Here is a 12875-nt window from a genome sequence, read left to right as displayed (position 1 = left end):
CCTACCCAGTCTGAGAATCTTTTAATTGGTGAGTTTAGTTCATTTATGTTTGTTATTATTATGGATGTATTTGGGCTTGTTTCTGCCAGTTTATTTTTTTCATTTTCTATTTGTTCAGCTTTTTCTGTTTCTTTTTTCTCCTTTCTTGCTCTTTTTTGAATTGAGTTTTTAGTTTGCATTTTCCTTTCATTTTTCTCTCTCTACTGATTTGGAATATGTACAATTTCTATTCCTTTTGTTGTCGCTGTCAAAATGGTAACGTGTATATTTACTTTACAAAGTCTAAACTTTGCAAATGTCGGTCTCCCAAACAATACAAGGTCTTTAGCTTCAAACTACCCCCATCTGATTTATATAAATTGTCAAATAATTCAGGGTGTCTTTTTGTTAAATCACCAAAGGAAACGTTGCTATTATTTCATGCGATGTTTGCTCTGATTTTCCGACACGTTTAGCGGTTGTATTTACCCTTTCCCCTCAGGTTGTCAGTCACCCTGGAACCATCTGCCCTTCCTGAAGCACGTGCCGTGGAATCTCTGTTAGAGCAGCTGGTGTGAGCTCCCACGGCGCGTTCCTCTGTGAGCGCGCATGTCTCTCTCCCCATGCTTGCCTTCCTGTCTCTCGTCGCTCATTCATAGTTTCCTCATCCTTCTCTATTTTTGTTGCATTCTGAGAAAAATTTCAGATATGTCTTATATTTCCCTCGTTTTTGTTTCAATTGCATCAAATCTCTTTAACCAATTTTTCACTTTTCCATTTACTTATTTTTTGAGACAGGATCTCTCTCTGTCGCCCCGCCTCTGATGATGCAGTGGCGTCATCAGAGCACACTGCAGCCTCGAAGTCCTGGGCTCAAATGATCCTCCTGCCTCAGCCTCCTGAGTAGCCAGGACTGCAGGTACCTGCCACCACACCTGGCTAGTTTTTGTATTTTTACTAGAGCCGGGGTCTTGCCCTTGCTTAGGCTGGTCTCGAACTCCTGGCGTCAAGCGATCCTCCTGCATCGGCCTCCCAGAGTGCTGGGAATATAGCGTGAGCCACCGCGCCCGGCCTCGGTTTATGTTTGGTTTTCAGGTCTGTGTGTCCATGTCTAACAGTCCCTTTGTCTGCAGGGTCATGTTGCTCACTGGATTTCTTGACGTAGTTGCTACATTACCTGGTCTACATTCCGAATCTGAGTGTTCTAATATCCGCAGTCTTTGATTGTTTTCGTTTCTGTCAACTTCCTTTGTGTGTAAATTAATCTTAGTTCACGAGGTTGTGGCTTGATCTTAATCCGAGAGAGCCCTGGGCTGGCTGAGCTTTTCCCTCGCAGAGGACCTGCTTTGCTTCTGATCGTTCCAGGACGTCCGTCCGAGGCTCAGCGCTGGGATCCCCAACTAGCCACCGCCATCCATGGCCCTCCAAGCTGTTCCCAGCTTGGGTTCTCCCGTGGCAATGTTGCTGTGGGAACCTGGCCTCTGGCCTCCCTGCCCGCTGCACACGGGGCCAGACCAGTTTTCTGCCCCAGGGACCTGGGCTGCCCTGCCCGGCCCTGCTCCACCCCGTGCAGCACACGGCCCCCTGCACCTCCCTCCCCAGCCGACAGACCAGCTCTGTTTGTTTGTCCATCTTCCGTGTGAAAGGGGCTCCACGGAATCTTCTCCTCCTTTCCAGCAATGCTTCAAAAACTATGCTCCATCCAGGACTCGTTATGGGACGAGCGTGTCCCTTAGGGCTCCCACGGTCACGACCCAAAAGCTGAGGCCCCTCGAGCACTAAAATTTGAGCCCAGTCACGTGCAACTGGAAGCCCGTGACCTTCGTCCGTGTCCCTGCTGCTCCCTGTTGGGTGACTCTGCCGTGATGTCTGGAGGGCTGGTGACGTGTCACAGCTGTTTGTCCCACACTGCATGGCCCGGCCTGCTTTGCTTCTAGATTTCTCCTGCGCTGCTGGGAAAGTTTCCCTGGACTGGCCTGTTGCCAGCCCCTCGGGGGGCACGTGGCGCTGTGGCCCCCGTGCCTGGTTGGGCCCGGCCTCCCCACCTTCGGGTCTGCAGGCCTGGTTTGCCGCGGGCTGGGGAGGTAGGGCCGGGCTTGGGGCTTTGTGCAGAGGTGAGTGGAGTCTGGGCAGGGTCTGGTCCATCAAGAGGACCTTGGGGAGAGGGCGCAGGCCTCCTGCCACTGCCTTTGACGTTGCCTAGCACAGGCCGCTTTTCGCATATTTCCCTGGCCGTGGTAGGGGTAGGCGAGACCTCGGACGTCTGCTGCGTAGACGAGGTGGCGCACAAATCCACAGGAAGGCGTGGGGCTGTGGCGATCAGGAGCTCACACGCCGAGGTCGAACAGGCTGGGATCCGACCCTGTTCTTCTGCTTAGAGCTGTGTGACCCTGGGCGAGTGATTTCGTCCATCTGAGCCTCAGTTTCTTCCCCTGCACAATGGGAACAACAATTGCGTCACGTCCCTGGAGCACTGACGAGGATGAGTGCGCGTGTCCGTGTGCAGAGACTGGCGTGTGCTGCCGTCTAACCGGTGCTAAGTGTGCGTGCGTGTGCGCGTGTCCCACAGAGACGGTTTCGGTGGTGCCTGCGAGGCGCCGGGCTCTACACTGAGCCTTTTCCAAGGTCCAACCCAAGCGGCCTGAGTCAAGTCTCCAAACCCTCGACGACCCACCCCCAGCCCCGACTCATCAAGTGCAGCGTGGAAGGAACAGACTTTGCATGAGGCAGAAACTCTGCGCCTTGGCCCTCAGCTGCCTGCTCACATCTGAAGCATCCAGCTCATACGTTCCCTGAGCCCTTCCCATGCCAGCTGCTGCCTGGGCCTGGGGACAGCATTGGACAGACAGGTGCCGCCAGGCCAGGCCACTGGAGAAAGGTGCTTTGAGACCCTCCCCAGAGGCATCCTCCAGCCTCCAGCTAAACCTTCACCAGCCACATCCTGGCTCCTGGGAGCAAACATGAGGCCTCTTGGCTTCCCAAGAAGCAGTTGTCCCTCCTCCAGCCCCAGCCCCCAGCGGGGGTCCCCTCCTGAAAAGGTCACCTCCTGAGAAGGGCCTAGGCCCGAGGGCCCCACGCCAGCCCTTCCTGTCACCATAACCCCTTCCTGCCCCAGGCGCCCCTGCCCCAGGCGCCTGTCCCCACTGGGCCGGAAAGTGGCAGGCTTTATCTTCCCCTCCTTAAGAGGACAGGCCTGGCTTGGAATGTGTCCCCTGATAACAGGGATGGGGCGGGCTGCCTGTTGTGGGCTCTCGGGGACCTGTGGGGCTGACCGATAAGGACTCTCTGTGGGCTTGGCAAGCTGTGGGCAGATCTGAGGTGGGGCTGGTGTTCACAGCGTCCCTGGCATGGACCAAACGTGCAGGCAGCAGGGCCTTGGGCAGACCCCGTGTGTGCGTGGGGGCTGGTGCCAGGGGCCTGGGGTCAAGGACGTGAAAAGAGGAATTTGCTAGGTATGAAGTTCCTTTATTCACTCGTTAATTCCTTCAACACATCCTACAGATGCCGTACTGAATGAATGAGTTTAGAATCAAGGTTAAGTGTCAGGGGTCTGGAGTCAGCCAGACCTGGGCTTGAGGCCTGGCTCCGTCACTTAGTGGCAGATGACTTTGCCTTGTGGGCCTCAATTTTCTCATCTGTAAAATGGGGAGAACCGAGTACCCACCTTACAGGGACCGTGTGAGGATTTCAGGAGATGGTGTGTGTGTTACACTCCAAATGGGGCCTGGGGCCTGGGAAGCCCTCGGCAAATAGTTCTTAAACCATGACTGCTGGAATGCCAAGGGCGGTGGTCAGGAAGGGCTCCTCCCTCTGTCTGCCCTGCAAGACCAGGTGGAGGGCTGGGCATCTCCTGGAGCCTGTGCTGGGAGGGGAGCAAAGGGCAGAGAGACAGGAGCTGGGGGCCCTCTCTCCGGGCATGCATCTGCCTCATGTTGTCCTCTGCAGACTGGCCCCCTCTGCTGTTGCCACCGCCCTCAGCCCTGAGTCCAGTCTCTCTCTGGTTAGCCAGTGCCCAGCTCATGTGACTAGACCCAATTCCAAACGTCCAGGAAAGCTCCAACCCGAGCCCAGCTTGTGCCCGGCCCCAGCCAAGCCCACTCGGCTGAGGCTGCTGGCCCGGGCCTGTGTGGGCAGGCAGCGAGCTCAGGACCCCCAACCCCAGGACCGGGGGCCTACAGCAAGCCCTCAAAACAGCATTTTCTGTAAGGACAGCTCTGGCTTCTCAGCCCCTCCCATGTGTCAGACCATTCGGGAGCTAATTACCCACTGAACCCGGTTCTTATCTCCTCCACACAGTCAGGCCATGGAACCCCAGCTGGGGGGGGGGGGCAGCGCAGGTGGGAGGGGCCCTGGGGAGGCGAGAATGTCCCGCCTGAGTCTTGTGATGCGGCAACTCAAGAGCCCCTGACTCAGCAGGACATTAATAAGCCTGGCGGCTTCCCAGGGGCCAGCCCTGCCAGGGGCCAGAATAGAAGGACTCCCCGCCCCGTGGCCTGGGATCCCTTCCCCACGGCCCCACTGGCCGCTGCAGCCCAGCACCTGCCAGAAGTAATTCGCGCGGGGAGACCCCTCCCCACCACGGAATGTGCTGGCAAACTCACCTGGAAGGCACCCAGGAGGAAAGGCAGCCTGCGTGACGGAGGGGGTCGTGTGGCCAACAGTCTGGGCTTTGGGGTCAGAGCTGAGTTCCAGCCCTGGCTCTCCCTTTTCCCACTTGGTGACTTGGGACAAATCACTAGACAACACTGAATCCCGGTTTCTTCGTGGGGTGCTCACAGGACCTAGTTTCTGGATTTGCCGTGAGGACCCAATGAGGTAGTTGTCACTGAGGGCAAGCCTTGGGGATGAGAGGTCATTGTCACCCTCACAGGCCCTGACTTGTCTGTCTGACGACCGCTCTGTCTGGACCCGCCTGGGTTTCTGTCCCACAGCGCACTCTGGTGTGAAAAAGTGGGTATTGCAGGGCGCCCTACCAGGTGGTGCAGGGCAACCCCAAACTGGACTCCAAAATATGCCCTTTCTGATCGACCTAAATTCATGGCTCCCGGTATGTATGCACTGGCATGGCAGATCAAAGGAGGACAGGAGGAGACCCACTCCCTTCCCTTTGGAAGTTCAAAGGACAGGACCGCCTGTCTGGGTCTGGGTCCTGGTTCTGGGTCCTGCCCCTCCAGCCTGGACACGCCACGCCCTCCCAGATCCCCAGAGTCCTCCTCTGCAAACGGGATCCCGAAACCTTCCGGTGCTAAGTGCTGTGGAGAGGGGACAGGAGGAGCCGGGAGGAGTCTATGCGTTTAGATTTGGTGGCTGCGACGCCTCGTGTGAGCAGATACCTGGGGAGATGCAGGTGAGGGGCATCCAAGAGTGACCTCCTGAGTGCCGCTCCGGCCAGCACACATTCGCAGAGCGCCTGGTTCTCTCGAGCATCCCTGAGTCCTCTGGGAACGTGAGGAAGGCGATGAGCCTGCCCCTGCCCCCCGGCAGGAATCTCGAAGGCAGGCAAAGGCTGCAAGGGAAGAGTGAGAAGTCAGAGGGGCCGGGAGGAGATGAGGAGAAGAGGGCTGGGCGTCGTGATTGGTGCTGCAGGACACATCACGAGGGCCCTGCCCAGGTGGTCAGGGGCCTCCTGGAGCCAGGGGCACCTACACTGAGGCAGAGCAGAGGGGCAGAGAGCTCAGGCCCAGATGTACAAAATCTGGTCCTGGCCCAGCCCTGACCCTAATGCCTTCTGTGGTCCGAGGCCAGCCCATATCTCCGGGGTCTCAGTTTCCCCATCTGCAACGTGAGGGAGGTGGCTTAGCCGCAGCCCCCCTTTCTCTAACCCACCACCCACGGTGGCCAGGCTGAGGCTGTGCCTGGCTGTGTGAAGCACAGGAACCCCCAGCGGGCCCAGGGTAGGGGGCTTGTGAAAGGGCCTCCGCCCTTGCTGGGCCTCAGCCGGGTGTGAGCAGGCCGGTGCGGCATCAGGTCTTTTGCCCTGAGGAAGGCACACGGCAAAGGCCCAGGGTCTGAGAGCCTGGTGTGCCCAGTATAATCCCAGCACTTTGGGAGGCCAAGTCAAGAGGATTGCTTGAGACCAGGAGTTCGAGACCAGCCTGGCAACATAGTGAGATCCCTATCTCTACAAAAAATTTTAAAAATAAAAAAATACTAGCCAGGCATGGTAGCTCACACCTGTAGTCCTAGCTAGTTGGGAGGCTGAGGCAGGAGGATCCCTTGAGCCCAGGAGTTGGAGGCTGCAGTGAGCTATGATTGTATCCCTACACTCCAGCCTGGGCGACAGAGCGAGACTCTGTAAGAAAGAGAGAAAGAAAGGAAGAAAGAAACCATTGTCAGATCCAAGCTCAAACAGATTTTCCCACGTGTTTTCTTTCGAGAGTTTTACAGTTTTGCTTCTTTAATTTAGATGTTTGATCCATTTTGAGTTCATTTTTGTACATGGTGTGAGGTAAGGGTCTAACTTTTGCGTGTGGGTGCCAGTGTTCCTAGCACCGTTTATTGAAGAGATGCTTCTTTGCCCATCAAATGCTCTCGGCACCCTAGTCAAAATCATGTGACCACAGATGTGAGGGTCTATTTCTGTGCTCTCAATTCTGTTCCATTGGTCTATATGTCCAACCTTGTGTCGCTACGATCTGTTTTGATTACTGTAGCTTTATAGTAAATTTTGAAATCTGGAAGTGTAGATCATCCAACTGTGTTCTTCTTTTTTAGAATTACTTTGGCTAATCTGGGCTCCTTGAAATTTCATATGAATTTTAGGATGGATTTTCCATGTCTGCAAAAACACCATTGAGATTTTGTTAGGGCCGGCATTGAATCTTCATACTGCTTTGGGCGATATTGTCATCTTAGCAATATTAAGTCTTTAAGCCCACAAACAGGAGATATGTTCCCATTTATTCGTGTCGTCTTCCACTTCTTTCAACAATGTTATGTAGTTTTCAGTGTACAAGTTTTATACCTCCTTGGTTAAATATTCCTAAGTATTTCTTTTTTAGGCTATTATAAATAATTTTTTTTAATTTCCTTTTTGGATTGTTAATTGCTAGAGTATAGAAATACAACTGATTTGTTTGTTGATTTTGTATTCTGCAACTTTGCTGAATCCATTTTTAGCTCTAATGGTTTTTTGGTGAATTCTTTAGGGTTTTCTATAATGCATGTAAGATCATGTCATCTGAGAATGGAGAGAGTTTGCTGGGCATGGTGGCTCACATCGGTAATCCCAGCACTTTGGGAGGCAGAAGTAGGAGAATTACTTGAGCCCAGGAGTTCAAGACCAGCCTGGGCAACATCGCAAGACCCCATTTCTACAAAAAATTTTTAAAAAATTAGATGGAGATGGTGGTTGCACCTGTAGTTCCAGCTACTCAGGAGGCTGAGGCAGGAGGATCACTTGAGCCCAGGAGTTCGAGGCTACAGTGAGCTATGAACATGCCACCACACTCTAGCCTAGGAGGCAGAGAAGACCTCATCTCAAAAAACAAACAAAAAAAGAATAGAGATGGTTTTACTTCTTCCTTTCCAACTTAGATGCCTTTTACTTCTTCTTCTTGCCTACTTGTCTGGCTAGAACTTCCAGTACACCACTGAATAGAAGTGACAAAAATAGGCATCTTTGTCTCGTTTCTGCAGAGCCCAAGCTTTTAACCCCATACTGGACTTTTTCTGCTGGGTCGTCCCAATTCCTGGTTTGGGGGCAGGAGATTAAGGTTTGTGCTTCCACGCCAAAGGAACAAGAGGGGCGGGGGAAGCCAGCCAGTTAGCTAGCCATGTGGGCTTGGGCGCAGCCCCACCAGGTGGTCGCTTATGTCCATACCCAACTGCACAAGTTGAGAGGTGAGAGGCAGCTCTGTTCCCAGCTACGGAGAGAGTGGGCTTTGGACAAGTGCCCCAAAGTCTGCACACTTTCGAGGCTTGGGCCACTGTTGGAGGATGGTGAGGCAACCTGACTAGCCCAGGGGGAAGCGTTCTGGCACCGGGGCACTGCCTCTAACAGCCCCTGCCCTTCCTGGGGCGGGTGGTAGAGGAAACCTTTGACCATATAATATCATATGTTGTACAACCCACAAGAAAACGAAGTCGAAAGGGTGGGGTAAAATAAATAATGTATTTTTAGATGATTTCAATTTTATTTTATTTCTTTATGGCTAATACAAAAACACTTTGGCTCTCACTTTTATATTAATAGTATTGATAATATTTTAGCAAGATAAATATACTATACTTCATTTCATTTAAATCTTGATTTAGTACTTTCCTAGAGCTATCCAAAAAAAATTCAGTTCTTTTCAACATTTGGCACTAATGTCTATGACAGCTGGGACAGACACTTTATAAAGGAAGAAGAGCCCATCATGGCACCATTTTTTTTAAGCCTTTCTACCAGTTACACAAAAGTTCTTGGTTACCTTTGGCTTGTTATCTTTCTTTTCTTTCTAACTCTGCCTTGTGCCAAATTTTGAACATAATCAAAAGGAGCCGAGGAGGATGATGAACCTCCATGGAACCCACCCCAGCTCCACCAACCTGCTGCCGAGCTGCCCATCCACTCCCCACTGCACGCTGCTTCAAAGCAGACACCAAACATTGTATCCTTCCACCACAAATGATTTTTTTTTCTTTTTTTGAGACAGAGTCTTGCTCTGTTGCCCCAGCTAGAGTGCCGTGGCATCAGATTAGCTTATAGCAACCTCAAACTCCTGGGCTCAAGTGATCCTCCTGCCTCAGCCTCCCAAGTAGCTGGGGCTACAGGCATGCGACACTACGGTCAGCTAATTTTTTATATATATATTTTTTTGGTTGCCCAGCCAAATTTCTTTCTATTTTTAGTAGAGACAGGATCTCACTCTTGCTCAGGCTGGTCTCAAACTCCTGAGCTCAAGCAATCCTCCCGCCTTGGCCTCCCAGGGTGCTAGGATTACAGGAGTGAGCCACCAAATGATTTTTTTTATAGCTCTAAAAGGACCCTTTCAGAACAGCGGTCCCCAACCTTTTTGGAACCAGGGACTGGTTTCATGGAAGACAATTTTTCCACGGATGGGAGTGGGGTGGGGAGGCGGTGATGTGAGCGATGGGGAGTGGCTGTAAATACAGGTGAAACTTCACCACTGCTCACCTCCTGCTGTGCAGCTGGGTTCCTAACAGGCCATGACCGGTACTATGGCCTGGGGGTTGAGGACCCAGTTTTAGAAGGCGCAACCACAACACCATTGTCATGCCTAAAAAGAATCATTCTTTAATATCATCTAAATCCAGTCCGTTCAAATTTCTTGTCTCACAAGTATCATAATTGTACGAGATTACTATTATTACTCCAGATCTAAATAAGATCACAACACGATTGGTTGATATGGTTGTTTTTTCGTTATTCTTTCACAGCTTTATTGAGGTATAATTGATGTGTAATAAACTGCATATATTTAAAGTGTAAAATTTGATGTGTTTTGACATACGTATACACCTGCGAAACCATCACCACAACAGAACAATATATCCATCACCCACATAAGTTTCTCTGTGACCTTTTATAATCCATCTTTCCCTCTTCCCACCCTGAACCCCTAGCCCCAGGCAACCACTGATCTGTCACTATAGGTTAGTTTGCATTTTCTAGAAGAATTTTCTATAAACTGAATCATGAAGTATGTACTCTTCATCTAAATTTATTTACTGATTTATTTATGTATTTATATATTTACGAATTTTAGAGATGGGGTCTTGCTCTGTCATCCAGGCTGGAGTACAGTGGTGCAATCATAGCTCGCTGTAACCTGGAATTCCTGGGCGCAAGTGATCCTCCCACCTCGGCTTGCCAAAGTGCTGGATCACAGGCATGAGCCACCACTCCTGGTCCTGGAATTTTTTATTCTGTCTACTTATTCTGAGATTCCAAAATGTTGAGTGTTGTCAATAGTTCCTTGGCTTGTGGCCCCTTCCCCCATCTCCACAGATCAGTGCTCCAACCTCTGCTTCCGTGTCGGCACCTGTCACCGTGAGCCTCCTGCCTTCCATTCAGACGGGGCCTTGTGCTTCCCTCAGGCTCACGGGGAATCTCCCCATCCCAAGATCCTAAACTCAATCACATCTGTAAAACTCCCGCCATGTCAGGTAGCATAGTCACGGGGTCTGGAGATTAGGACGCGGACATCTCTGGGTGCTCTTGTTCTGTCTGTCATGGCTGCTGTGAATATGTGCGTACAAGTATTTGTGGGGACACATGCTTTCATTTCTCCAGGATTACAATATTATTGTATTTTGTATGTATTGTATTTGTATCTATATTGTATGCAAATGGTACAATTTTATTTTTATTTTTTTTAACGAAGGGCAGAAGAATACCCCTGCAGGGAAAGTTCCTCTACATAGAAAATAAAACTTTTGAAAATCAACTCCAATGCTTTGTCATATTCTGTGACAACATTAGGGACCGAGATGATATATTCCAACTTTATTTTCTTCTAAAGTTTTTGCATCACTAGTGGATTTCAGAAGTGACCTTTCGCCAAGCACAGGGGAGATGGAGCCATCTTGGTTCACTCGGGCTGCTAGAACAGAATACCACAGAACTGAGTGGCTTGTAAATAACAGAAATTTATTCCTCACGGTCTGGAAGCTGGGAGGCCCCAGGTCAAGGTGTTGGGGAATTTCCATGCCAGTTCTGCTTAAAACCACAAAGCAGCTAAGTAGAGCAAGTAAGTAAAATATGCACCAGCTAGCTGAAACCACAAAACAATTAAGCAGAGTTATAAACCTGTCATGACTGTACTGCTTGTTGTAAACCTATCATAACTATACTGTTTGTTATAAGCCTATCATAACTGTACTGCATGTAAAAACTGCTATTAATTGGCTAACTTTTAATCCTTTTACTAATTGGTTAACTTTTATGCTTGTGTGTGTTATTGGATAAGACTAACCCCCAAGAAAAGTATAAAAGCTGACAAAAACCAGGAAGAGGTGCTCAGAATTTGGAGGCTTGTCCTCTCTGGGCTGCCGGCAATAAACTTGCTGGTTCTCCGACTCTCTGCGTGCCGCTCGGTTATTCCCCTGGGACCGGTCACTGTAACACTTGCCGTAACAAAGGTACTGGCAGATTCAGTGACTGGCACAGGCCTGCTAGCTGTGTCCTCACACGGCAGAAGGGGTGAGGGAGGCTGGGTGCAGTGGCTGTCACCTGTAATCCTAGCACTCTGGGAGGCCGAGGTGGGCGGATTATTTGAGCTCAGGAGTTCGAGATCAGCCTGAGCAAGAGCGAGACCTTGTCTCTACTAAAAATAGAAAGAAGTTAATCGGACAACTAAAAATATATAGAAAAAATTAGCCGGGCATGGTGGCGCATGCCTGTAGCCCAGCTACCGGGAGGCTGAGGCAGGAGGATCGCTTGAGCCCAGGAGTTTGAGGTTGCTGTGAGCTAGGCTGACGCCACGGCGCTCACTCTAGCCCGGGCAACACAGTGAGACTCTGTCTCAAAAAAAAAAAAAAAAAAAAAAAAGGGGGCGAGGGAGCACTCTAGGGCTTTGATAAAGGCACTAATGCCATTCATGAGAGCTCCGCCCCATTCCCTAATCACCTCCCAAAGGCCCAACTCCTAATTCCATGACCTTGGCAGTTAGGATCCCAACATATAAATTTGGGGGGTAGGGAAGGATGCAGAAAAGAAACATTCAGACCATAGCAGGGTCCTTATTGTCCCCTGACCTGGGACAGAGCTTCTTCTCTCTCATAGCAGTGTATTCATGTCATTTGCCCAGGAGTTGGTTCTTTAAAGAATAAAGGAGTTTATTATACACTATGTAAAGTCCTTAACAAACTTCTGATTGCAAAAGATTTCAGATTATCCAACGCTAGAGCAGGAGTGGACAAACTACAACTGTTGGTCCAAATTCGGCCCACTGCCTGTTTTTGTAAATAAAATTTTATTGGAACATGACCATGTTCATTTGTTTATTTACTGCCTGTGGCTGCTTTCGCACTATAAAGGCAGAGTTGAGTAGTTGCAACAGAGACCACATAGCCAGCAAAGCCTCAGATATCAACTGTCTGACCCTTTCTTTGACTGACCCTCACCCCTAAAGTCTAGAGTGACTTGCCCTTTTGTAAGAACGAATTGCCAGGCAGGTAAGTACACATGCAAACTGCTTACCTACTTGTTAATCTTCCAGCAATGTCGACTTTCAGGTAATATTCTAAAACTGGAAATAAAGGGGAAAAGAGATCTCTGGAGGCAAGGAATTATTGTCACAAAGATCTTGCAATAAATTATATACCTTTTAAAACACAATTCGTATTTGGTTTCTTGGCCTAAAGCATTGATTAGTCACATGTTGGGGGTGGGGTGAAGAAATCTGGTGGGAGAAAGGTATCGTTTGAGGCAGACATGACCACAGAGAACGTTCTGGCTAGCAGCCTGATTACTGAAGGTAAGAGTAATCCAAGAATAAGACAGATTTCTATTAAAGTCTGGGATGATAACGCTATAGGTTGCTTGTGTCCACTCCCACCCCTCCCCAACTTCGTATGTTGAAATCCCAGCCCCAAGATAATGCCTTTGGGAGGTAATTGGGTCATGAGGGTGAACACCATGTGAGGACACAGCAAAGGACAGCTGTCTATGAACCAGGAAGCAGGCTCTCACCAGACACTGAATCTGACGGCACCGTGATCTTAGACTTCCCAGCCTCCAAAACGATGAGAAATCAATTTTTGTTGTTTATAAGCCACTCATTTTATGGTATTTTGTTACAGCAGCCAAAGAGACTAAGGTAATAAATATTAAAAATAGTGCTAAGATATCAGGAAAACGTTAACTCTGTCCAGGATCCTCTATTTAATAGAGCAAAGATCATTTCATAAATAAGATTACTATTTTATTTTATTGATATTCTTTGCTT

Source organism: Propithecus coquereli, unplaced genomic scaffold (genome assembly GCF_000956105.1).
Source record: "Propithecus coquereli isolate 6110/MARCELLA unplaced genomic scaffold, Pcoq_1.0 Scaffold142, whole genome shotgun sequence".
Lineage (NCBI taxonomy): Eukaryota > Metazoa > Chordata > Mammalia > Primates > Indriidae > Propithecus > Propithecus coquereli.
The sequence above is the reverse complement of the archived record's forward strand: the minus strand, read 5'-3'. Positions refer to the sequence as shown.